The 24,794-nt window shown below is 41.0% G+C and overlaps 1 pseudogene; it reads left to right on the top strand.

The window, feature by feature from the left end:
- The first annotated feature begins 18,561 nt into the window (after nucleotides 1–18,561).
- Nucleotides 18,562–19,194, top strand: LOC107141117 (annotated as a pseudogene).
- The last annotated feature ends 5,600 nt before the right edge of the window (nucleotides 19,195–24,794 follow it).

Below are 24,794 nucleotides of genomic sequence, written 5' to 3'. Positions count from 1 at the left end.
AACGTTCCACCACCTCCCAATAGTGCCACAGGCTGGGGACAAAGCCTATAACACATGGGCTTTTGGGAACACTTATCCAAGTCATAGTAGAGGGTCAAGGCATGATCATGATCTAAATTCACATACAAAGTTGATTATAAAATAAGCTTGTCTGGCCAGGCACGGTGGTGCACGCCTGTAATCCCAGTTGTTCAGGAGGCTGAGGCAGGAGGATGGCGAGTTCAAAGCCAGTCTCAGCAACTTAGTGAGATCCTGTGTCTAAATAAAATATAAAAACAGGGCTGGGGGATGTGGCTCAGTTTTTAAGTGCCCCAGTTTCAGTCGTACCAAAAAATTAAAAACATAAAAAATAAAAATAAACTTGTCTGGATTGTGCACATGTGTTGGGAGGGAAGATAAAAACAGAGTGAAGACAAAATACACAAAAATGTATACCAAATATTACTTATGAAACTTCTCCTCTTAAAAGTTTTCCCAATTCTGAAGAGGTATGAGACATGATATTGCTCATTTCCCATATTTCAATTATTGGATCATAAAAGTAGGCAGCTTTGGAGTGGATACACTTAGAAGACTGTGCTGTTTGTAGCACCTCTGTGAATATGGTTTGTCACACACAAACACACACACACACACACAAACTCATATAGAAGTATAATCCCCAAAGTCATATTAATGATATTAAGAGTTCGGAAACTTAATCCAACTGCAGCGTTCAAAGGTGGAGCATTTAAAAGGCAATTGCATTAGATTAGGACATTGCAGTTTACTCCCCATGACTGAATCCTAGTTGCTCTATAGACAGAGGGAGAGAACTAGAGGTAGAGCTCCATGGTAGACTACTTGATCAGTATGCACTGGTTTGATCCACAGCCCTGAGTACAGGCTGGGAAATTGTCTTCGGTTGTATGCAAATTGCATCCTCAGCAAGAACAGAGTTAAGGAAGGTAGAAAGGCAAAAGGTTATCTGGGAAACCATGTTTCAAAAGAATATTTGAATTGGCAATAAAAACATTCTCTCTTTCCCAGCATATTTCACAATTAAAAAAAAAATCTTTTATAAGCCTGCCAGAAGTTTAGATGAAGAAGGTCGAAAACACCAAGGATATTTTTTTTTCTGAATTATTGTGTGTATATAGTTTTTTTCTGGAAAAATAAAGCAAACCATTAAAATTAAAAGGATTTTGAAATGTTGGCAGAAGAAACTCTTTATTGTCACAACAAAGAAAACCCAGCTGAGAAGTGCTTTATGAAGCAGGAGCTAAGGCAGTCAACGTGGATTTGCAAAAGTGGTTTGTTTGGTTTTGTTCTAAGTCACAAACCAGAGGCATTTCCTGGGGTCTTACCCAGCAGTGAGAGAAAGCTGGGTGCAGTGGTTAAAAGGTCATGTTCTCCAGGCATTTCCAAGCAGCCTAGAGAGAAAAAAGCACCAACAGGTAGATACCCATTGTAGCAACGTGGATCAGGGCTTATGTCTGAAGGATGACCATTGCCATTGTCCCAGGATGATCGCCTGTAGCCACAAGCATCTCATGTCTTTCCACAACCTCCTAAAGAAATCCTCAGCACACATTTTTCCCCCAGTGATCTTAGTTCTTAGTTCTCAATTCTCAAATCTTTTAGTTCTCAAAACGTATAGCCAAGGAATTGAAATATTGTTCCAGAAATGTCGCAACATGTTGAATCTTTCTGGCCTCATTTTAACAGAAAATTCAGACATAGCATCAGCTTAACCTGGATGTTAAAAGTCACTACTCTCTTGGGGCCGGCTAAGCGGTCTGCTAGCTGACAAAGTGTGTACCTCTATGGAGCTGATATTGCCTGGACCTGGGGACCCCCTCCAGGTTTTTCTCTGTCTCCTTCAGATCCTTGTGCTAAAAGCCCAGCTTTGAACCTGAAATGAAGAGCCTAAAGAGTACCCAGACCCTCCCCTTATTAGTAGATCTGATGTCTTTGAATACACAAAACCACCCAAGCTCACCCAGTTCCAGTCCAATCGTGCCCTGAAGTACCAACAACCCTAAGAGACTGAGAGTGACATGTGGAGGCATCATTGACAGTAGTCCCTAACCCTCTGCTGTCTTTTTACAGCCCAGTTATTGCCATATATACAGCCACAAAGCAGGAAGGTGAGCAATTTTGTGAAGAAATATTATGTCAAAAGAGAGAAACAGTGAGTTGGAAGACAAATAAAAAACAGGCAAGGAGCTGGTGTGGGTGGCAACTTGATGAGACTTCTTGGGAAAGTGATTTGATGCACACATAATAATGTTGCTTGTAGAAACCCATTCTAAAATATTTAGTAAGGCCAGATGTAGTAGTACATGTATATCATCCCAGCAACTCAGGAAGCTGAGGCAGGAGAGTTACAAATTCAGCCAGCCTCAGCAACATAGTGAGGCCCTAAGCAACTTAGCAAGAACCTGTCTTAAAACAAAAAAATATAAAAATAAAAAAATTACAACTGCAATGTAGCTCAGTGGTAAAATGCCCCTAGTTTCAATCACTGGTACCAAAAAAAAAAATCATATTGGGGCAAAGATATATCTCGTAAGAGACAAAACCAAAAAAATATTCATGGGAGCACTGTTTATAAGAACTGAAAATTAGAATCTACTGAAATGCCCAAAAAAAGAGTATTCGCTAACTCATTGTATGTATGTACAGTAAAATAATGTAGTCTTTAAAAATTATATTGTAGAGAACTATTCAGAAGATGTGGAAATATGTTCACAATATATTGTCATATGAAAAGGCATCCCAAGATAGTATGCATAGTACAATCCAAATTTATACTACAAAACGGTAACTCTGAAGATCCTAAATTCTCTACAATGACCAGGTATCAGTTTTGTAATCAGAAAAATAAAAATACTACTAGTTGTAATAACAATAATGTACCGACTACTACTGCATATGACCCCTTACCCGTCATTGCCCAGAAATGTTCCTTGGGTTACTATAGAGTAAAAAATGAGATGCAAAATAAACAGGGAAAGGGGCAAGTCCTTTAATATATGAGAAAAATGTGTTCATGTATCTCAGAAGCCTATGGAGGGTCCAAAGGGCTGTCTCAGCACATGTAAGCAGTTCAATGGACCAATGTTTGTTTTATCCAGGGTCAGTATTTTTCATCTTTCTGGTGTTTTACTGACTGAATAACCACCACAACACACTGGGAGTGATGACTTTATCAAGTCCACTGCTAAGTGACTTAACTTAAAATAAATTATCCATAATGTTGATGGACTTTGAGCACAGCTTGCTCAGAAAGAGCCATGCATCCACCAAATGGGAACTGCAAGGTTCTCTGAGAATGTGCCCTGATTTCCTTAAGCAAGCGAAAGGATGTTGCACAACTTCACAGACTAATTGCATGGTTCACTATGCAAGCACAGGACGAGGCGTTCCTGGTTCATTTGGAGCACCTCTGAGCCCCAAGGTTCTTGGCTGAAAGCTGTCTCCTCCTCAGCCTTAGTTTTTCTATCCCTAAAGTGGGATGAATGATTTCTAGTCATCACCTTATTTTGCCACTGAAGAATCAGCGTCCCTGAGATCATGTCTGGACAAATGCTACTTGAAAGTCTGTGAAAAGTAGGTGCTTTTTTGTGAATCAGAAAACTCTCTTTGCCTTCTGTTGTAGTTGATACAGTCGATCCTGCAAAGGAAATTTCTTGTCCAATATGCTATTAACTCATTGTACCGGGAGGTTCATCCTTTAAGTAATGGATATGAGTGTGTTTGTTCATATCTACTAAACGTTGTATTGAGTCTACTTATGAAGGAGACAATGAGGTAGCTTAATTTTATTTTTCCATATAGGGATAAAAGGTAGGGGGAAGCAGGCAATCTGATGATTCGGTATCAGATTCCCAAGATGTCCACAAATGAATAACTAGGACAAGAATTCGACCTTGTGGTTAAAGTAAACAATTATGTCTTTAAAATTTAAATATTTCAGTATTCCAAATGAAGAAAGTTAAATTAAAGAGGAAGGTGACTTCAATTTCCCACAGTCCTAACTAACAAAAGAAAAGCGGAATCTCCAGCTTAGAAAAATACAGGGACTTTAATCTTCAGAATACAGAATAGGAAGGTCAAACAAATGAAGTTAGCCTTGTTAGCTAGAGATTTATTCTGAGCAAAATAAAATGTCTTGAGTGATCCATCTTTGAGATTATTTTAGAGCTGACACTTTTACCTGAACGGAATTTTCTAGAAGAGAGAAGAGAATTGTAACCCCAAACCGTGAAAGTTGATATTGGACATCCTGACAGGAAAGACCTTCAAAGACCAAAGGGTGCCCCTCTGTCCTGAGCACACAGCCAAGAGTCTCCCACAGCCTTGCCAGTAGATTCCATTCCAACAACTTTGCCAGAAGGAGGATATGCTTTCAGTTCTGTCAGTTTTGCTTGATGCAAGACTGCTTGGAATCAACAGCTTAAATGCTGTGATAGGGAACAGTTCATAATATTCAGGAACACGAGTGTCTATACAAACACACCCCTTTATGTCTGGCACCAGCTCATACTGTTCAGCCCCAGGGTGGTCCACCTGGATACACATGTATGCTTGGCTCCTTGATTGTCAAGTACAGAAGTAAATCCATACACATAGGATATAATTCAGTCTATAATTTTTTCTGCTTTGGTCACCTTGTAATCACGTTCGTTTTGTTTTAAAACAGCCGCACTATACTTTGGATTCCCCAGAGGCCCTTGTGTGAAAGGCTTAGTCACCACCTTGGTGCTATTGGAAGGTGGTGGAAACTTTAAGAGGTGGGCCTGGTGGGAGGCCTTCCGGTCATTGGAGCATGCCCTTGAAGAGGATGGGGAACCCCAGACTCTTCTCTACTCTGTTTTTTATATTCCAGTCACAAGATGAGCAGCTCATCACCAGGTGCTCCCTGCTATGTGTGCTGCCTCACCTCAGGTCCAAAAGCAATGCGGCCAACGGACCATGAACTGACACCTGCAAAACCATGAGCCAAAGTGAATCTTTTCTCCTTATAAGTTGATTATCTCTGTTATTTGTTATAGTGATAGGAAGCTGACTACCAGAAACACCACTGATAACTTCAAAATGCACTCATGTGCCACATAATGGTCGACAGGAGACTACATATATGACAGAGGTCCCATAGTTTTACAGTGGGAGAGAAAAATCCTATCAGTGAATGTATTTGGGGTGGTGCTGATACAAATGCACCTACTGTACTGCCAATCATGGGAAAGTATAGCATGTACAATTAGGCACAGTACATAGTACTTGATAATGGCAATAAGTTACTGTTACTGGTTTATGTACTTTCTATGCTATACTTTTTATTGTTAGGGTTTTTTTTTTCTACAATGGACTCCTTCTACTTATATTAAAAAGAGGTGACGATAACACATTGTACCACATTCTACTAGCAGCAGCCACATCTATCCATTGTTTATGCATCTCCTCATTTTATTGAGAGGCCATGACCAGTGATGTACCCAGACAATGGAGAATGTGTACCTTAGTTGTTGTGGCTTGGATATGAGGTTTCCCCAAAAAGCTTATGATTAGGTTGAGAGTTCTAACTTGATCCATGGATTAATCCATTTGCTGGATTAATAATTGGAAAGGACCGCTGTCTACGTGATGACCGCAGGCAGGTTGGTGTGGCTGGAGGATGCAGGCCAATGGAGACATGACTTGGGGGTTTATATTTTGCACCCAGGGCCTTGCTTTCTCTCTGCTTCCTGGCGGCCATAAGCTGAGCAGCCTTCCTCCATCCACCTCACCCTCTGGCCATGACGTCCTTCCTCACTTCAGGTGCAGAGCAATGGAGCTGGCTGACCATGAACCTCTGAAACCATGAGCTAAAATGAACTCTTCCTCCTCAAAATTGTTCTTGCAGGTATTTTGGTCACAGCAACAAAAAGCTGACTAACATAATGGTATCTGCAAAATTTCTCAGAACGGATGCCCATCATTAAGCGCTGCATGGCTATACCTGACTATTTGCTTTCTACAAAACTAGTTCCACTAACCTTCCTTAAAATGTGACATTCAAATGTAACAGACAAAAATAACAGGATGTATACACAACAGACAAAAAAACCACAAGCGTGTGTTTTTTTGTGTAAGTGGGTGAGTGGGTATGAACACATGGGAGGGAGGGAAAGAGAGGAGATGCTACAGGGTGGAGAAATGCCCTCTGGACCAGCATCTCAGCAGAGGGCTTTCTCTGAAAGAGCTCACCTGGAGAATGTGGAAAGCAGTTCATTACATGACTGGGCAGGCTGATAGTGGCATTCTTATTGCTGTTATGGAAAAATCATAAGTTCATGTTGCTGGGATGTCTCACAAAATAATAAACAGGGTCACTCCTCAGAGGGACTTCAAAGAGAACATTGAGACACTCAGTTCTTCTAGGAGACCAATCCTGTGGCAGCAGCACTTGAGCTCACCCTCGCTGCCATGTGCTGATTCAGAACCTGCCACTTCTCAGACCCTCAGCCCTCTCTAAAAGCAAGTAAATCAGAAGGCATAGGTCTTTTCTCTTGGGCAGCCTGACCCTTGACCCGCTTCCCTCCTCCCAGGCAGAAGCCTTTTAAAATCTCTTTCCGTTTTTGTTCTGGATGACTGCTTCCATTTCTCCTGACTCCAGAGTGGCTGAGCCTGTCGCCAAATCCAATAGCTCCAGGAAAGAGCCCAAAGCTCCCCTAGACTTGGAGAATTGCGCCACAGCCCCTCTCTTTGTGAAGCCATGTGCTCTCCAAAATCTTTTCCCATTGAAGTATTTTATAACCTACTGTTTAATTTGGAAACAATGGAAATGTTTCTAAAGAACCCAAAGAAACAGCCCATAAGAGGATGCAAATAAACAGTTCAGTCAGAAAAGAAAACATAACTTCTCCCTGAATTGGAAAATTACACACACACACACACACACCATAATCGCTTTGTCTGTTTTTGTCAAAAAATCTGCTGGAAAGCTTTGTAATATAATGGAATTTAAGCAATCTATGAATTTGAAAGGGATAAAAATTGAGTCTTTGTTTTCACTAATTTCTAACTGAAATTTATTGTTTCCTTTCATTATTAGAGTTCCCTTGGTTTGGTCTCCAATAGTACATGCAGATATTTCCTTATTTCTCAAACTTTAAATATTTGCTCATCAATACTTCAAAATTAAGATAATTGTTAGATGTGCTGCTGAATATTGTTATCAGGCACCTTAACAAAGAAAAGGTTCACGTGGCACAAATTTGTTTTTCTTAATATTTTAATAATTCCCTTTTAATACCATTTGTTTTTTTTTAATTTATGTATTTTACCATATGCATTTTAAAAGGTCTCACACACACACACACACACACACACACACACAACAAGAAACCTCTGCAGTAAAGGTGATGGGAGTTTGCTCGTGGTTTGAATGGATGCAAATTTAGCTGGAAAAGCCAGCTATTTTCACTTAATATATTTTTCTTCGAGTGACTTTCAATAGTGTTCAAAGAGTGGTGCATTCTCTATTCAAATCTGCAACTCTCCTCATTTTCCAACTACAGAAACAAAAGAAAAATTACACTTCCTGAGTTTGGAATGAGAAATGGGTTTCTTAAAGCAAATTCACCAGAGGAACATCCCTCTAAATATTCTTTCTCTATGTCCCTGGGTTCAGAGGATGGAAATGAGAGCTCTCACTTAGACCTAAGTCTCCTCAGCTCTCCTGGCTCAAGGTGGTTTAAGAAGCTCTCTTCAAGCAGTATCACACAAGGATGGGCAGGATCACTCTGGGAGGGGAACAGACATTGCCTTCCTACATGGTGGCAGGCTCACAGTGACAGGCTCACGGTGAATCCCCCACTGCATCATGCTACCAAACTTCACGGATAAGTAACATCTAGGTTCAAGCAACTGTTCACAGCCTCATAAATGCAGAAGGCATGGACTTTCCTCCACGACACTGGGATGCAGGAAATCTCAGATTCACTTATTTCTCCAAATCAAGTTAAATCTACCCTCACTTCTCTCCCAATGAGGCTAGTGGCAAACTCCAGTCCACACTGAGAGTCCCCCACCCCAAAGACAGTCATACTCAAATCCAGGGCTCTCCTAGGGCTGGGAAATGCAGGAGGCATCAGCTTTGGGGTTGCCATCTATTCCATTCTTCTCCATCTTTCTGTTGACCTTTGGCTTCCAGGGACTCCATAGATGCCCACTCAGTGGGCACGGCCCAGCACACAGCCTCATCCTCAGACAGCCTCACTGCATTTCCAAGGCTGAAAATCACAAACTCCACCCTTGACAGGCCTCCAAGTACCCACAGAGGGGCTGCTGCACCCAACCAGCTACCCTCCAGCCCACCCCTACCCTTGCTCTTACCTCAGAAAAAGCAACCCTCCACCCAGTTTGGCTTCTCTGGATTCTGCCTCTCAAAATCCTCATCTCCCTCTTCTCTCCATCAGAGGAGCCAACACAAGTCAGACTTCAGAAGCCAACAACAAGATGGGTGGCCATCTTTCAGTGCCTGGAAATTTCTCCTTTCAACGTATAACCCCAAGTCCCCTGAGATAAGGAGACATAAATGCCCTGGCTACATTATGGAAATAAATATAAGATCCATAGCCAGAGAAACAAAACACAGATTAATATTCCAATCAAATAACACATGGGCTAGAGATGCAGTTCCAAAGATAATAAACTAGTTTAGGTAGTAATGCAGAGTTATAGAAATGGATCTATTTTATGTGGCTACTGGAAACTAATTTTGGGTTTGAGTTGATTCATTGCTCATCACATACACACACACACACACACACACACACACACTACACTACAGTTTCACCTTTCCCAATCTCAAGAGTTAAAGACAAATGGAAGCTGCTGAGCTGGCAATGGTTACCATCATTTTCTAGCATCCTTGAGCTTCTGTATAACTGGAGACACATTCAGGTTTCGCATCAGGTAACACAACTACTTTAAAAATAAACACAACAATGATGACAACCCTCATCATGCCACACAAGCCACTCCACAGATCTCTGCTTCTGCAGCCAGGCCATGTTGAATTTCCAAACTGCATCCCAACTCACAGAGGAAAAAAATATTCCAACTCTTATGGTCATTACTCATTCTTAAAAGATTAATTTAACAAAAATGAATACCCACCACAGTAATGAATGTCATTCAGCGGGAGAGTGGTTTGTGAAAGCTAGCCACACTGGAAAACATTACTTTTTAAATTAATGGCAGAACTGAAGATTATTTTCAGATTTGGTCAGCCTTTCTGAGAAGTAATGATTAGCCAGGGTGGGAAAAATCCAGATTAGTATTAAGTGTTTGCATGTTATGAGGCAGAATAGGCTAAACCCAAGCCTGGGACTTATTATTTAGTCCCTCACCAACCACTTTACTAGCCAAAAGGGACACACAAGGTCAGACTATACTGTAAAACTTGGAGGATTAATAGAGCTGTTACATTAAGGCCCCAGGTACATGGATCCATCATGAGTTATCCCCAGCCACTGACAAAAGCACTTTCTATGTGTTATTGTGTTTATGCCATAAAACTATACAATGAGGGAGATATTATTACATATTATTATTAGTGTTCTTATCATTAATCTCACTTCACAAATGAGGATGCTCAACAAAGGTTGAGTAATTTGCAGTTGGACACTCACAGAGTGGATCCAGGATTGGATCGTGAACAATGTGGCTACAGAGCCCATACACTTAACCACATTTAAATCCTGTGACAAGGACAGAACACACACATATACACATAGTACATTCATGTAGCATATAAATCACTTTCACAGGAATTACAGTTAATCCTCACCTAGTTGGAAGTGGATTCATTATCATAGTCAATCTGTCCCTGAGAGTAAGAATTACCAGCTTTTACCCAGCACTGACCATTTCTCAGCCTCTGCTTCTAAGCACGTCACATATTGTCATTCACTGATTTCTTCAGGCAACTGAGAAGGTGCTTATTATTATTTCTATTTCACATATGAGGAAACCGAGGCAAGGAGAGGCTAAAGGAGTTATCTACGGTCATTAAAAAGTAACAAAGCCAGAATTTGAACCCACTGGTTGGCTCGTAGGTAGCACCAAGGATAAAATCCAGCTAGTCAGGCAGTGACTCAACAAGCAGGAAACAAAGAAGGTTCTTGGCCTCAGGAAATTTGTAATAATTCCAGGGAAGGAAAACATAAAATAAGAAAATCAAGAAGTAAATGAATTTCATGAGTGATGAGATTAGGAAAAAAATAGTAAAAAGGATGAAAGACGAGGGAAGCAGTAGGGAGAGACTGAGGTTGTCTGGTATGAGACAGTCAGAAAGGAACTTTCTAGAGCTGGGCCCAGTGGAGCACACCTGTAATCTCACCTAGCAGCACTGGAGGCTGAGGCAGGAGGATTGAAAATTCAAAGCCAGCCTCAGCAACTTAGCAAGGCCCTAAACAATTTAGGGAGATCCTGATTCAAAATAAAAAATAAAAAGGGCTGGGGATGTGGCTCAGTGGGTTAAGCACCCCTGGGTTCAATCTCTGGTGAAGAAGGAGAAGGAGAAAAATGAGGAGGAGGATGATGATGAGGAGGAGGAGGAAGAGGAAGGGACTTTCTAGAAAGACTATGCAGAGATCTGGAGGAAGTGAGGGCATGAGACATGCAGATTCAATGCATTCTCACCTGCAAGGCATTTAAAATAGACTTGGCTGGTAGGAAGCACAATAATTGGGCTCTCCTAAGGCGAGAATGTACCAAATAGAGGAGGTAGCCTGCTCAACATCTTTAAGAAACTGCAAGGAAATCAGCATGGCCAGAGCTCAGCGAGTGAGGGTTGAGCAAGTGAAAAGATGTGCTCAGAGAAAGAATGGATTCAGGGAGTAGAAGAGCAGATTCCAGAGCCCAGACCGACAGAGTAAAAAACTGGCTTTTACTCTGAGTGAAACAGGAAACCAGTACAGAGGTCTAAGGCAGGCAGCTCCATGGTTGATATTATATTTTTTAAAGTCTTCCTCTGTTTGCTGGATTGAGACTAAAATGAAGCCAAAAGATAAGAACATAGAGGGGGAAATGCGCTAGGTGTCAATCACAGTAGCCTGGCTAGGTGATAGCGAACTGGGCAGAGTGGTGGTGGAAGGTGGGGCGGGGGGAATGAGTGGATTCTGGATTTATTTGTAAGAAAATTCAACAGGATTCACTGATAGATTAGATGGCTGTGTGAGAGAATGGGAGGATTCACGGACAACCTCATTGTTTTTTATTTGATTCGGTTGGTTTATCTTTTGTGTGGGCAATTAGAAAAATGGGGTAACCATCTATGAGATGGAAAAGTCGGCAGGGGAGCAGGATTGGGGCTTTAATGGATAAGGGATGGAAATCAGGAGTTTAGTTTGGGTTATATCAAGTTGGAGATGGCTAGGCTTCCAAGTAGAGGTATTAAGTGGGCGGTTGGATACACACCTGAATCACAAGAGGGAGATGAACTGAGCCATTGCAAGCTTATGAGAAATGTTCAAAGCCAGGAGACTGAATTACTTTGCATAGAAAGTGAAGTGGAGAGGTTCAAAGGTTAATCTCTGGTATACCCCAGTACATAGAGATCAGAAAATGAGGTAGAAGGAAAACAAAGAGAAGAAAAAGCCAATACAGAAAAGTAAAGATTTTTCTATAAAGGAGCACAGGAATGAAGAAGCAGCTGAAAGGTGGTGAGAAATTAAGAAAGGGTAGGATTACTGAAGATGAGAGATATGACAGTGTGTTTGTAGAGTTGCATGAATCTGCCAGGGCTTCCGTGATGAAGTACCCCACATTGCATGACTTAAGAAACAGAAATTTATTCTCACAGTCCTGAAGACTAAAGTCCAAGATCAAGGTGCCGGCAGTGCTGGTGACTTGGTTTGTTCCCTTGGTGTGTGTCCATGTCCCAATCATATCTTTGATGAGGACACCCATCATATTGGATTAGGACTCACCCAAGTATCATTTTAACTGAATTAAAAGGGTAGGACTTCAACATATGAATTCTAGGGGGGCAACATAGAGGATGTAACAAGGTTGTTACCAGAGGGGATTGCTGAAACAATGTCCATTCATAGGCAAGAGCAAGTGCAAGCAGGTTCACAAAAGGAGAAGCCAGCTGTGGACAGGACACAGACGGTTCACCCATAATAACCAGAGACAAGACAGAGGACCTTGAAACAGAAACAGGTGAATAGGTGCATGTGGAGGGGAAAGACAGCTTCCTTTAGTTGCCTCTCTCCAAGAGCAAGGCAGCAATGCTATCCCTGGAGCATGTGGGTAGGAAGGAGGTGTGGGAAGGCTGAAAAGGAGAAGGTCTATGACAGCCATTTTGGATGGCAGAGTGAACGGACTCTAGGGAGATATTGTATGGCAGCTGGGTATTGCCAAAGGCCCAGTTGAGGTTAATTAACCTGAGTTATAAGCAAAACCATTCAACTTGCATGTGTTCTGCCCCCACAATGTGCTGCTGTTCAGGCTCAGAGTAAACAAAGATTTGAATTAAGCCAGGATGATAGAGGAGTGTTTGGTTGCCAGACAAGCAGGACAAGGATGAACTGGCTTTATGGGGTGACTGTGATGACAGATAAGGGCATCTCTGCTGTCAGGAAGATATAGCCCTTTCCTGGGGCTGCTGTAGCAAAGTACCACAAACTGAATGGCTTAAACCACAGAAATGTGTGGTCTCAGGGTTCTGGAGGCCAGACCAAAATCAAGGTGGTAAGGTTGGTTCCTTCTGAAGAATGTGAAGAAATGGCATGCTCCAGGCCTCTCTCCCTGGCTTGCAGAGAGCTCTCTTTGTGATCATGTGGCATCTCCCTGTTTGCATGTGTCTGCCCTCAATTTTCCCCTTTTTATAAGGACACAGGTCATATTGAAAGAGGGCTCTCCCAGTGACTTTGATGATCTCCATTAGGACCCTTGTGGCAAATAAGGCGATATTCTGAGATACATGGAGGAGGGATTTCAACATATGAATTGCAGGCGAGAGTCCACAAAATTCAATCATAATGGAAGAGAAACCAGAACAGGAGTCGGGGTAGAAGAAGGATAATTTAAAATGACCAGGGGATTGTGTCCTGGTAGGGTCGGAGGAATGGTGGAGTAGGAGGGCTGGAAGGAATTAGCTGGGAGGAGGCAAAGCATGGTGCCCATGAAACTTATTTCATATTAACACTACCTGGGAGACATTTGTACACGACTCAGGTGTTCATACCAATACCGCTCAGCAACCTAGGATTTCCTGTTCTCGCTGCTCTCTTTTTCTTAACTACAGCTCCAAGTTTGTTTGTTATTTTAATTTTCCAACCTAGTCTGTCTGCTACTATAACAAAATACCTGAGACTGGACAACTTATAAAGAAAAGAGGTTTATTTTGGCTCACGATTCTGGTCCAAGATTGAGGGCCTACATCAAGTAATGATCTTCTTGCTGACAGAGTCCCAAGGCGGTGTAGGGCATTACATGGTCAAAGACAGGAATGTGCCTGTGTATGTCTATTATCTGTAAGCTAGCATACCCGCCCCCCTCTTATAAAGTCATCATATTTAATCATGGTGGGGGGCTTCACCAAAGGACTTTACCTAAGACTGATCACCTCCAAAAGGTCCAACCTCTAAATACCATAGTAAGAGTGTTTCTACCCTCCTTATACCTCAAAATGAGGATTATTTAACACCTGAACCCTTGAGGGCCACATTCAAACCATGTCCAGACCATAGCAAACCGTCTTCTGCTTATAGCTGAAGCCTCAGGGAAACAGTAGATAACCCTGGATTTCTTCTTCTTCTTCTTCTTCTTCTTCTTCTAGGCCATGTGATGGTGTGGAAAAGTTGAGATGTCAAATAGATGCCAGACAGTGGACAACACATTATAGCAGCAGCAGGAAATGGGCCCCTATGGTTTCCATCCCTCCCTGCCACCTCCTCTCCAGCAGATACACGATCAGCATCACTATGGAGGTTCACAAATAGCTGGTGGGTTTCTAATGTGCCCGGCCCAGTCCTGGTCTGGGAGAAGAGAAGGCACTCAGACAAACAAGACACAGCGTCTGCGCGTAGAAGACTCATCGTCTAAAGGAAAGGGAAAGAGCTGAAGTGGCAAAAATGACGAACCATAAAGTAGGAGAAGCTGCCCAAAACAGACCCAATCACGTTCTGATCATGTCTTCTACTTGCCACAGCTGAGCGGAAGAGCAAGTGCCGGATGTGGCAGTCCATTGACTGGAAACAGACAGTCTAGAACCTTTTCTGAGGTCGGCCAGCTACAAGATGGGCAAGCCAGTCCTGCTGTGTTTCAACCAGAGTACGTGAGCCTCTGATTAAGAGTACTGAACCTGCTCATGGGCTACTGACTTCAAATCCCACTCTACAGATTAGAGGCTCTTGGCCAAGCTAATCAAACTCCTTTCCTTTCTACAAGGAGGCCTGATTGAAGAAAAGTCCAGTCGTCCTCACCTGTAAAATGCAAGATCTGTTCAGTGATCTCAGGGAAGTTCCAAAGCCACTTGAATCCCAGAGAATTTTCCAGTAACCATCACTAACCCACACAGGATCATTCGAGGTAACCTACCATCCCTCCCTCAGGTGCATTTAGGAATCAGACTGTAGTCTACTTCGTTCAAGTATCTTGAGAGTAGCAACATCATCTGAACCTGGCATTTCTTAGATTTGACTTTGCATGGGGAAGCATTGACCACCCTCTTGTCCTGTTTCCACCTCTCTCTGAGGTCAGGGAATCCCCTTGAAGCACAGAGACCCAGATGGACATGTGGTTCCTGGATATGGGGTAGTTGAAGAGAGAGGCCCTGTGGTGGGGTCATGTTACGGGATACCTGGCCAGGTTTCTAGTTCAGATGTCCTGTGGGTGCAAGATCTATGCATACATTTGAGCTCAAATATTTATCTATGTATCCAATCCCTCACTCAGCTGTGAATTTCCTCGAAGGAAGGCACTGGGTCATTCATGTTTAAAACCCCAGACACAGGGCTAGTGGTATTGCTCAGTGGGTAGAGCGCTTGCCTAGCATGCACAAGACCCTGGTTTCAATCCCTAGCACTACCATCCCTCCAAAAAAAAAAAAAAAAAGAAAAAGAGTTACTAGCCTGGCCTGGAATAGATGGGAATAGATGCTTCAAGAATGTGGAGGCAGGGGGGTAGCTGCATGGTTCACAGTGAAGTTCTAGCATCGGATAGGACAGGAGGTAGTTCCACCACTCCCTATCAGAACCTAAGGATATGAAGGTAGTTTCATAACCCTTCTAAGCCTTTGTTTCCATCAGATATTTTATTGTTCTTGTGACTAAAAGACCTGAAAACACAGAGGAAAAAATGTTTATTTTGGCTGATGGTTTCAGAGGTTCAGTCCAAGGTCAACAAACTCCATAACTCTGGGTGCAAAAGGGAAGGCAGAACATCCCGGTGGAAGGGAATTTTTGGTGGATACCTCATACCTAAACCATAAGAGCCCTATTTCCTCTTCTGTAAAAATGGGGATAACAATACCACCTGAATCACGGGGTTGTTTTTAAAATTAAATAACACAAAGGAAAATTCAACACACTGCTGTACATCATAGCCATCAGGAATATTATTGATAATGTTGATTGTACTGAATGGGTTGAACACATGAACATTCTATGTAATGTATTATACCATACAGATTTAAAAATAATCTTTAATTTTAAAATAATTTAAAAACAACCATATAAAATAAAGGAACCCACTTGTATTAGTTAGCTTTCTATTACTATAACAAAGTACCTGAGATAATCAACTTAAAAAGAGGAAAGGTTTATCTTGGCACACAGTTTTGGATGTTTCAGTCTACGGTTGGTTGGCCTCATTGCTTTTGGGGCTGTGGCAAAGCAGTACATCATGGTGGGAGTGCATGGTGGAGGAATCTGATCACCTCAAGGCTGGATAGCCAAAAAAAAGTGGAGGTGCCAGGCCCCAAAATCCCCTCCAAGGACATGCCCTCGATGATCTAACTTCCTTCTACTATACCCTACATTGCCAAGGTTCCACCACCTCCCATAGCGCCATAAGCTGGGGACCCAGCCTTCAACATATGGACCTTTGGGGGGACATTTTATATCCAAAGTACAGCACTACACATTTCCTATGGGTTAAACACACATGTCCTACGTGTGTGGCTTCCTCTTGACCTTATATTTCCTCTCCCAAACCAGGAGAAAGGAAGAAGAAAAAGAAGAAACTAGAGTCCCCTAGGAAGAAATTTCAATTTAGTAGGAACAAACAGGTCACCTTTTAAAGAAGCTGTAGCACTACATATTTTCTATGGAAACAAGAACAGTGCAGACTACAAAGATGGTACTAACTGAACAACTACAAATGAACACTTCAGAGGACAACAAGGAGACAAATACATCTGTTCTTTTTCTATTCAAATATGTGGGAAAGGGCAAATATGCTCCAATCGGCAACCAAACCTGGACAATGTACAACTTCATAAATTAGATAAAGATGTTTGACGTTTCTCTTCTGTAGTAAACTAAAGTGGTCATAAATTGCAGAATACTTTATCCCAAATGTACTATAGTTTTACAGGCTTAAGACAGGAGGAGAATGGAGTGTGTTTCCTTCTTGCCCTTGTTTACTTGTTTTTAATGATTAAAAGGCTAGCGAGGGAGCAGACTGACTCTGATAATATTTATGGGGGGCGAGTGAAAAGGTTAAGAGTTCGGCCATTTTCTTTGGGGTTTTGGGTTATTCTTATGTCATGTTTTTTTTTTTGCAGTTGTGTAGTGTCCACAATTTCAATGTTTGTAAAATGCTGTAAGGGATTCTGATTCCATAGCAAGGTATTTCGAGAAGTCAGGAGATAGAAGACTTGGTCAACAATCCCCCCTCTGATTCGCCAAAGTGTGCTTTCAAGAACATTGGCGGGATGGACCTGGCACGTGCTGGCTTTCAACCGTGTCATACTACACAAATCAGGGCCACCAGATCACCGTCAGTTCTATAAACTGTTCAAATTCTAAAAAAGAAGACATTTTCAGAAATATCAACATTTAAGCCAGATAAATCTTTATTGGGGAAACATGTTACCCTGTGCATCGTAGGATGTTTAGCAGGATCCCTGGCTTCTATCCTCCAGAGGCCGGTAACACTTCCCACCCAACCAAGAAAGTTGTCAGATTCAACATGGTGCCACTGGGTCAAACCTGACAACCTGAAGCCAGGGGAGGCCGTGAAGGGAGATTTCTTGTGCACAATGTGCCTGATTACAGGAATTGTCACAAGCAAAGTTTCTAAACCACAGCCTTCTACATCGGTCACGTGAAGCCACTTATACAAGAACACTTGCCCTCCTCAGTGAAACAGACTGCTCTGACTGTACAACCCCTCCACCTGCTAACTGGAGCCACCTGCCAATCAGCTCACCAGCCCTCTCATAAAAGTGCCAGTCAGCTTTCTCTTTACCCAATAAAAACCTCAACTTTCCTTTGCTCTCAGACGTATCAGAGGCTACCCTGGCTTGTATATTTGTGTCCTGATTAGCCACCCTATCTTTGTTTTGCACGGAAATTCATCTCTATATCTTTGTTTGACTTTGACACTAATCATGACAGCCCAAAATATCTCTAGACATTGTCAAATGTCCCCTGGAGGGAAAGTTTGTCCCTGATTGAGAACCAGTGAAATACAGAAACTAACTCATAGATGATCACTTCAGATTTTTCTTTTCTATTTTTTTTACAAAGTATTTTGGAAAAAAAAATTACTTCTCTCTTTACAAAGAGCTTTCATAAATGGTGAAAATCCAAATTTGGCAATACTTGCCATTCTGGAGAAGTCTTATCGTGTTGACTCACCAAGGAGAGGCAATTCCTATTCCTGATATCAAGAGATTGCTATTACCTCATTCCATAACAAAACTCAGACACTTTATCAAGTTTCAAACCCTGTCCCACTCCTTTTAACCTCAGCTATCTGTGACCAAAAGATTCCAAACTCCACACATTTAAGTTTGAACTGTGGGGGGAAGAGTTATGGGACAAGGATTATAAAGATGAATCTTTTTAAATTTACTTAAGTCTATAAAGTAATTGCTGAAGAAACAAATGGCTTGCATAATTCTTTCCAAAGAACAGCATAAGAAGGCTATTAAGTAGAAAACCTTCATGCTTTATTAAACATTAAATATGGAGATGATGCCCTTAAACACCTGTGGAGTATTAAGATGCACAGAGATTATGGGTCCCTGCAATTTATCATTTTTTTTTTCTGTCTTGGACTGTTATCATTTGGGTTCATTCACGAATCAAACACAGAATCTAAGATAATTTTTAAAAGCAATCATTTGACATCTTGGTTCTAGACTCTTGTTCTCTGGACATCAGTTTCTCATTATTCATTTTGGAGATTAGATTACTTTATCTCCATAGTTCCTTTCCACACTAACAAAGCACTATATTTATCTTAAAAATCCAGAGTGGTCTTGTCCTCTGACTATCTCTTCTCCTTGGATGGGCCCTGCCCCAGCCCTGTCAGCCTCCAGCCACCATCTCCTTGAGACTGAACACCATGCCTTCAGTTAAGTTTCAGAGGTCTGATAGAGAGAGATTTGAGGTATAAATTTCCAATCTCTGACTGGAATGCTGGAAGATTTGGGAATGGACAATGAAGAAGACAATTATCAGGTTCCTCTTTGGAGGCCTTTCTTTATTCCATCTTGTGAGGGTTTGACACAAGTGACTCCATTGTAAATGTGACAAGTTTCTCAGTGGGGGTGGGGAGGGAGGTGCTACTGGCATCTGAAGAATGGTTGCCAGGGATGCCAATAAACATCCTTCAATGCCCAGGATAACCCTTCAACCCATGTTAATGCAGCCATATTTTAAAAACTCATTCCATGGTTTACCCACCCCAAGAATGACCCTCCTCCTCCTGCGGATAATGAGAACAAAGAAAAGTGATAGATGATAACTCTGTTTGGGATCAAGAATTCCTGAAAGTTGACCAAGGAACACTTCTTAAATTTATTCTGGCTGCTAACTACTTACACATTAAAGATTTGCTGTTACACACAAGAGTGTTCACAATTATAAAGTGGAAAACTTCTAAGGACATTTGCAAGAACTTCAACATCAAAATGAGTTTACTGCCGAGGAGGAAGCCCAGGTATACAAGGAGAACCAGCGGTATGGAAAGAAGTGAAAGGTTACGTCTGACTGCAACACTATAGGGACGGTTCCAAACACAGTTTCATTGCGATTTTCATAATTATTTATATAAACAAATAAATAAATACCTTTATATTAGGCAACCAGTAAGTGCAGCAGCCAATCAATTGTATTAGCACAATGTTGTCCTCATTGCATGTGAAGTTTGAATACAGATTCCAAACGTATGACTGGGTTTCTTCTTAAATGATCAGACGTTTCTGTTGTGTTTGCTCTGAATAAAATTGAACTGTGGGTTCTCCATAGAATGTGGCATTGGGGGCTTTCCCTCTTTTTTATAAAGCAATTTCTGCCTAGTTTATTGTCCAGTTAACTTTAGTGAGCTTTTAAATGCTGGCATTGTAAATAAAACAACTTGCAGAAAGAAAGAAACAATAAATCCAAATCAACAAATAGAAAATTTTGAGAATGGTAAGAATTCTTGAGACCGTGTGTTCCATTCTGATCACATTTACATTGGCTTGGGCTATGCGAGGCACCATGTTGATTCTGACAAGACAACAAAATCTCTCCTGGAAGATCTGGGTCACACCGGGTATTCCATCATGGTATAGATGGAATCTTCTGTTACGGTAAGGCATGGGTCTGTTATCCTGGGGGAAATTAAAATTTAATGTAAAGAAGGGAAATCCCAAATTTCTGGCCTAAGAATTGGTAGAGAGAAGATGTGCAATAGAGATAGAATTCAGTTTCTCCCCCTAAAAAAAAAACAAAAACCTTTATTTATATTTTTGTTACATGTATAATAAGTTAACTAGGAATTGAATTCTTGATGGGGAGAAGAAAAGAATATGTACCTGATAAACTAATTTTGCACATGAATTGGCACATAGAGTATTTTGCACTTTTGAAGAGAAATCCTCTCAAACTGGAAAAACCAAAAGATTCAACCCAGACTTTTTCTTCTCAAGGTGGTGAGTCTTTAGAAAATCTTGCCAGTGTCATTAGAAATAGCTAGAAAATGGCTTCATGCATCTCCACAGTATCACTTTGGCCATAATTTTTACCTAAACTGTCAGTTGCCATCTTTCTTTGCAATATCATGAAATGAAGACAGATTGCTATTCAGAGCCCTCGGACATAGATCTGCACATTGGAGAAAAACTGTGTTGATAAAAGTGCAGATGCAAACTAAACATGAACACCACACCCTTCAGTATGAGGCATGGAACAAACCTGGTTTTGATTTTATTATACAAGAATGCCATACGTGCTTTAAAATAAGGCCTTAGTGTGTGGCAGACTCACTCATGAGCCCTGAAAAGAAAGAAACCCAAACTGACCAAGCTGCCTAATTACAGGGAGTGGAATCCAGAGGCCCTGTCCTTATGGATTTTTCCAGAAATGTAGGAAAATATGATTACAATAGGACCTTCTTCTTTCGACATTTTTATACTCTTTTTCCACCTGGCCAGATGTCCCACAGCTTTCAAAACATCCTGATGCTTTTTTTAAAAAAATATATAGTGCTACATATTTTTATTGGGATCTTTCAGCATGCTAGGTTTTGTTTAGAGCTCTTGGGTTTTCATTGTTTGGGTTGGGATTTTACTTTTATGAGGTGTTAGGGCAAAAGAAGGGGTGTGTTATGCTTTTATTTTGTTTTTATTTTAATTGCCACACGCTCTTCTAACCCTTCCCCTGAGGTTGACCTCTTCAAAAAAGATGATCATCTGATTTCCTGTATCTTAAGAGAAAAATTCTTAGCAGGTCAAGAATCAGGTTGAGATGGTTATTTTAGCCTTCCTTGTCCTCCCAATGACGTTAAAACAAAATGAGTCAAAATGAGATGTGACTTTATTTTTTTTCAAAAATGCTTAAAATACACACACGGTTTCAGTTCTGTGGTGGAACAGTCTGTTCCAAAGAATCACAGATTTCTGACCCTCCTTATCTCTCGGCATTGTATTTCTAGAAATTCCACCCAAGAACATTTTTCTCTGGGAAAAACCTTTGAAAAATAAAAATAACTTGAAAGAAGGGGACTTGAACCATCTATATGACACGTTAAAATCTTCCTCCTGAGACCACGAGTCATGGAAAGGGACAAGGACAAGATATAATAAAAGGTATTTTCAAAGCCACTCGCTTCCAGATCCAAAATGGGAATTGATTTTCTCTTCTGATTCTAAAGCTGGAGGAAAGGACTAATTTAATTGTGCAATCCCCTCCGAGACCTGTATGCTTGGGTCTGAACCGTGGGACATGCAAGATGTCTCAAAGGAGAACAGAACAGTAGTTCTCTTTATTCTGGGAACACCTGTTAAGAGGTTATAGGGGGTTTTATATACAGCAAGTAGAACTCCAGTCTTCTCTCTCAGGGAAAAAGAAAAAAAGAGGCCTCATTAAAACATATCCTTTGCCAAAGTTTCATTGCTCAAGAGCCAGTGTGACTTTCAACCCTTAGGCTCTCTGCAGACTGCGCTTTCAACCTTTCCAAGAGCCTTCTTGTAAATTCTGAGCTTAAATATATTCCCCATCATTTTCTAGGGTAAAATGGTTTCTGAATTAATATCTACTTCACCACAATAGTGATTAAGTAAGTTATTTCTTAATGAGGCAACACATTATTCACATAGCTTTCTTTCACAGTATTTATGAATATATATATATATATATATATATATATATATATATATATATATTCATCTCTTTGTATGGTGTGTGTGTATGTGTATGTGTGTGTGTATGATTTTGTAAGTGTAACTGAGAGGTTAGAATAACAAAATGTTCAGGAAAGTCAATAGGTCACTAGAACATTTAAAGTAGAATAAAAATACTATACAATCAGTAATGGGAAACTTCCAATCAGTAGACTGAGTGGACACAGAGGATGCCTCTGTTCCACTCCAAAGACAAAGAAATGCTGATTGAAAAATTAAATGACCAAAAAATAATAGTGAGCTAAGAACAAAAACAAGAAAGAGAATTTGTTAAGTGCCAGAAAGAAAGTGAGCACTTAAAACCACAGTGATGAACTGAAGTCAGATGACTCACTGGGTGTGGGTCTCAGAAAGAGGCCCAAGAGGCTGAGATCTGGTTTAACATAAGATCTCAGGACCAAGAAACATGAGAGTGCGGGAACTGCCTTTTGGACAAAGTGGGGAGCATCGAGGGCCACTCTGTTTCAAGAAAGGGAACAGAACAGCTCTGTCCACTGGCTTGGACAAGCTTCATGAATCTGACCTTCTCACTGAGGCAGGAGATAAAACGAAGTTATTTGTGAGCCATCAAAGACTTTAGCCTCAGCTCATGCTCAGATGTGGGGTCTAACTTCTACTCTGGGTAGCACAGAAATCCAAGAGTGACATAATAACATTAAAAAAAATGATCTGAAACACCAAAATCTACAGGGCCCTGACTGATAGCAACTCCAAACCACTCTATGAAGATACCTCAGTGGTCCAGAGTGCCTAGAGCTTCTGAAGCAACCTCTGCTGCAAATCAGATAATAACAAAAATAACCAACCAGGGGAGGAAGCAAACCACTGAGCAGTGGAGAATTTGCTCCTCCAAGATTAGAGAGAACAGTTTGTCGTAGGTAGTTTTCTTTTACTGTAACAAAACACCTGAATGAGTAGTTCATAAAGAATAGAGGTTTATTTCGCTCACAATGCTGGAGGCTGCAAAGTCAAAAAGCATGGTGCCAGGAGCTGCCTGGCACGTCATGAGGGCCTTCTTGCTGCATCATGGTGGAGGGCATCCTATGGAAAGGCAGAGCAAGCCGCTACCTAGTCTCTGTTCCTCTGTTTATGAAGCCACTCTTGTCATCATAGCAGGTCGACCTTCATGTTCTCTTCTATCCTAATTACCTCCTCAAGTTCCCACGTCCAAATTCCATCATCATATGGATTTGGAAATTAAGTTTCCAACACGTAAAATGTGGGGCAGGACACATTCAAACCCTAGCATAGATACGTTGGAAAAGAACTTAGGGTGAATGTTAACAATATTCAAAGCAATAAGGAGAGGGGAAACCCCACAAGGTGTAATAATATCTCCCAATTGTGAGCATCCTTTTGTCCATTACTAGGCAGGAGAGGGGAGAGACAGAGTCCAGTTTCCTGGTACTTGAGAAGAGCTCATTTGTCTGGCCTGTGTAAGTAATTTGTTTTCAGATAAGGGGACGCCCACTTCAGGAAATGCTGTTAGTTCCTATGTGTGATCTCAGGACTTAGTCTTTTTTCTTGAGATGGAGAGACTGCATTGACAAAAGAAAAAGGAAATGCATTCTTTTTTGACCCTTGATTTGCCATGTTCCAGCTTTAATTCTCTTTCAAAGGTGAGGCAAGGGTCCTTGAAGAGAGTTTTGAATCCTTTGTTTTTCCTCCAGTAAAATTACTCATTTGTTATAATGTCTTCCGATGCCAATAAGCTCCATAATTTTTTTTTTTTCAACTCATGATAACGAAGCAGTTTCCCCTACTCCCTTGCTTCTGGTACTCTTCAAAGTAAAAGGAAATTCCCTGAGTAAAACTAAGATTGTTATTTCTAAACAAGCCATTGTCTGCTTGGGCTGCAATAATGAAATGCCACAGACTGGTTGGCTTCAACAGGAGACTGTATTTCTTTTAGTTTTAGAAGCTGGGAATTCGAGATGAAGAGTTCAGCTGAATTGACCAATTTGATTCCTGGTGAGGGATCTCTTGCAGATAGCTAAATTCTTACTGTATCATAAGGGCACTAATCCCATTATGGAGGCCCCACCCTCATAACCCTACCTAAACCTAATTACCTCCCAAATTCACCACCTCCTAATACTATCCCATTGGAGATAAAGGCTTCAAATATGAATCTTGGGGAGACAAAAACATTCAGTCAGAGCATCATCCCCAAAACCTGGAATGCAATCTTAGTTTTGTCCATAACTAGATGCCTGGACTTGGGCAATTTATCATCAGTTTATTCATGAGTAACCTAAGAAAAAAATAACATTTTTGGTAATATTTTGGAAGCTTAAATAACACAACAATCCCAGGTGCTGCTGGCTTCCTGCCTACCTTTCAATAAATAATCTTGAGTTACATCTGTTTGGTTCATCCATGAACCCTAAACTACCTTTCAACAAAAAATAGTCAAGGGACTGGGGTGTGGCTCAGTGGTAAAGTGCTCACCTAGCATGGGTGAGGCCCTGGGTTGGATCCTCAGCACCACATATAAATAATAAAATAAAGGTATTGTGTCCAACTACAACTAAGAAATAAATACTAAAAAAAAAAAAAAGAATAGTCAAAAATATGTGATTGATAGGTTGACTTTACACAACCTTTTTGGGCTACACCAGTCCACTCATTTTATATTTTTTACCCACCTATTCTCAAAAGCTGAGTAATTTGCTTCTTGAACATTGTTTAACCAGACATTCAGGATAAAGTGGAACCTCTACCAAAATCCTTAGGGACATTACATGAAATACTTCCGATAAGAAAATTGAATATTTTCAGAGGGCAAATTCAGTTTTTTGTCTTATGAACAAAATACACATTGTAACAGAGGATTAAATTTCACTGTCTACCTAGGAAAGTAACTCACACAATAAAAGTCTCTGTTCCTATCATTATGAATCTAATTGTT

This window comes from Marmota marmota, unplaced genomic scaffold, assembly GCF_001458135.2.
Source record: "Marmota marmota marmota unplaced genomic scaffold, marMar, whole genome shotgun sequence".
NCBI lineage: Eukaryota > Metazoa > Chordata > Mammalia > Rodentia > Sciuridae > Marmota > Marmota marmota.
This window is presented reverse-complemented; position numbering and strand designations above follow the sequence as displayed.